At 34.5% G+C, this 3,238-nt stretch overlaps 1 non-coding gene across 1 annotated transcript; it reads left to right on the top strand.

Annotated features, from left to right (window-relative positions):
• The first annotated feature begins 1,036 nt into the window (after nt 1-1,036).
• On the top strand, nt 1,037-1,143 carry LOC128034312 (small nucleolar RNA R71). The gene has a single exon (XR_008190441.1). It is a non-coding gene; the product is annotated as a small nucleolar RNA R71 (small nucleolar RNA).
• Nucleotides 1,144-3,238: the final 2,095 nt, after the last annotated feature.

Raw genomic sequence — 3,238 nt, 5'->3', positions numbered from 1 at the left:
AGACCTCTAGAAATTTCTTGAATTAAGCACCTTGTTTCGAATTTTGGAAACACTAGGAAAAAGGTGGCGGTGGCCTTCCTTCCATTTGTTGAGGTTGCTTCGCCATGGCATTTGTATTGGCTCAGTAAGATTAATATGCTGCTATATGTTTTTGTCTACTCTCATCTTTTGTAGTTTGTTTCAATTCTGGGAAATTCAGAACTTTCATCCTCATACAAGGCATCATTCACAACTCCTAGCACCTGAGTGCCAATCCGGAGTGTTATTGCTTTACATTGTTCTTTTTCTTGAGATCTAAAACTTTCTTTGTCACTAGGCAATGCTCCTCGCTGTCTGGAGCTTAATGCAGTGGCAATTTGTCCCACTTGACTCTCCAGTGCACTTAAAAAAGCTGTCTGACTATGAATAATTGCATCATTCTTAGCCATATACTCTTTTAATAAAGCTTCCATAGCTGATGTTGAAGATGATGAACTTTATTGCATATTTTTCTACGACATTGGTTGACTGTGTCCAGGTGGTACACCGGCCACATTCTGTCTATTAACATTGATGGCATTCCTCATTCCCTGATTTCTCTATTTGAAATTTGGATGTTGCTTCCACCCTGGATTGTAGGTGTTGGAGTAGGGATTGTTGTTGCTACGATTAAAATTTACCATGTAATATGCAGAGGCTGGATTGGATGGGCATTCATCAAAAACATGATCTTCTCCACAATATATGCATTTTAGTTCTGCAACCTTCATCTCCTACACTACAGAGGGTCTTTTCAGAGTTTTAATCAGAACTGTTAAGGATGATACGTGAGCTATTAACGATGTAATTACATCAAGTTCTTGCTCTAGCAACTCTTCTACCAGTACCAACTTTGGTAGTGGGGTACTGATAATCATTATTTGCTATTCTTTCTAAAATTTCATATGCTTCATTGTAGGATTTCTCAAGCAACGTCCCATTAGCAGATGCATCCACCACCATTCACGTATGAGCATTTAATCCATTTTAGAACATTTCTATTTGTGTCTAATACTGAAAACCATGCATCGGGAATTTTCTAATTAATTCCTTGAAATGCTTCCATGCTTCTTATAATGTCTCATCTTCAGATTACCTGAATGATGTAATGGCATTCCTCAGCTTGGCATTCACGTTGGGAGGATTGTACCAAATTAGAAATCTCTCTCACAGTTTATTCCAAGATGCCACCCGATGATCTGGCACGATCTTGCAATGAATAAGGGAAAAAAATTGATCTCAATGTGTCTTCAAGAACATCCTGCTGCTTGAATGAGTCACTGACTTCAAGAAAATGTCTCAAGTAAAATCTGGGATCTTCAGTTAGCAAACCACTAAACTGTCTTACTGTCTGCAGCATCTGAAACATTACTGGTTTTAAATCAAAATGCTGAGCTTGAATATGTGGCCTAACAATTCCTAGACTTAGACCACCCAAAGTAGGCACTACATGTTCTCTGATGGGTCTATCTCTATCATCTAAAATTTGAGGAATATCAGCATTCCTTTCATTCTAGAGTACCTGATCTTCCCTGATTGGATAATTTATAACCCTCTCTACTTCTCTTAATGCTTTCCTTCTTCGCCTTAGTGTCCTTTCAATCATAAGATCAAAACATTATTCTTTATCCTTTTGACTACTTCTTCCCATGCACTAGTACAAACCTAAAAAATCAAATAAAATACTACTTAACTATTCTAGCAAAAATAACAAGAATAATAACAAATTAACTTTTCACCAATGCAACTGATCCCCGGAAACGATGACAAAAACTTGTTGCGTGTAAATAATTAATGCAATTGTGCAAGTGTACATGTCATTCAAGTAATAAAATTATAAGTAAGTATCATCTCCACAGGGATTGCAAATTGGTAAGATATTGATTAAGTTATTTTAATCCTATTAAGTATACTAAATAACAAGAAATATTCTTAAAATGAATGAGATGTTGGTATAATAAATTAATGTAATTTAATGCTAAAAACAGAAAATTGACACGGCAAATAAAATGTATTGGCAAATTATAGAGAAAAGTAAGAGTAATCTTGTAGCTGAATGAATACGGCTGAAATTATTCAAATGAAATGCTCATATCAAAATAATGTCATGGAAAAATATTGTCTAATCAACTGCTCAGAGAGTCACTAGTGTAACTTGCCTATTTCGATAGCTAGATTTTAAGCTAAAAATCTAAGTTACTATACGTCTACAGAACTCTGGATTAATAACTGTAATGAATGTTCTTCTCTTTGCACAACTCGCAACATCTATATCTAGAGTGCTACAAATATTCTATCAAATATTTACTTGCCTCAAACGATTCTAAATCTAGTAAATTTAACCTTTTTAGAATTAAAAATGCCTCAAAGAACACAACACACAATCAACTATGTCTAGATCTTGCATGCATTTATTTAGAATAAGTAAAAATTGAATAAAATAGTGGCATAGACAATTTCAACTCATGAACATTAAAGATGATAGAAAATTCACCCAAATAACTCCAATCCAGAAAATATTTAGTTCATGGATGGAAAAGTTAACATCAAGTTAAAATCATTCGTCAATATTTAAACAATTTTTGAATCACAAAAATCAAAAGAACTAAAGGCAGAAGTGTAGGATTTCTCGCAACACTCCAGCTTCTCTTTTATCTTCCGATTGTACATGAATCTAGAATATATGTCTCTTCCCATTCTTCATGTCTGTATTCTGCTCTCAATAGCTGCTACACTTTCTTTCTCTGAAATTTTCCAATAGAGTTTTTCTCTGTATAGAGAGAGGATTATTGACACCAGTTTCTTTCTCACACAAATTATTCTCCTTTTTCTCTTCTTCTCTCTCCTTTTATTGGGTAGATCCATCCCACCTTAGCACACTTTTTTTCATTCCACTTTTCAGGTTGGATTTTTTGGTACACACAGCTGGCTGAGAATGATGTGGATAAAGTGCTGAGTCATCTTCTCGGAATTTCCATGGAATTTTGTTGGCAATCAATTCCACCAAATGCCGCGGCAATATTTCACTTCCCTTGTTTTCCATCTTCATCTTCTTGCTCTTCCTACACCTATGTTTACACAAAACCACACTTTTATTCCCCCTAAATGAAAAGTAACAAATAATTACCATTATATCACAAACAAAGCTTTGTTATACAGTGTTCTAAAAATATTCTAAAAATGCAAATGTATTCACTTAATTATAACCAATTAATTCTTT

The sequence above is a fragment of the Gossypium raimondii genome, chromosome 10, assembly GCF_025698545.1.
Source record: "Gossypium raimondii isolate GPD5lz chromosome 10, ASM2569854v1, whole genome shotgun sequence".
Taxonomy (NCBI): domain Eukaryota; kingdom Viridiplantae; phylum Streptophyta; class Magnoliopsida; order Malvales; family Malvaceae; genus Gossypium; species Gossypium raimondii.
Note: the sequence above shows the minus strand (reverse complement) of the source record. Positions and strands in the feature narration are given on the sequence as shown.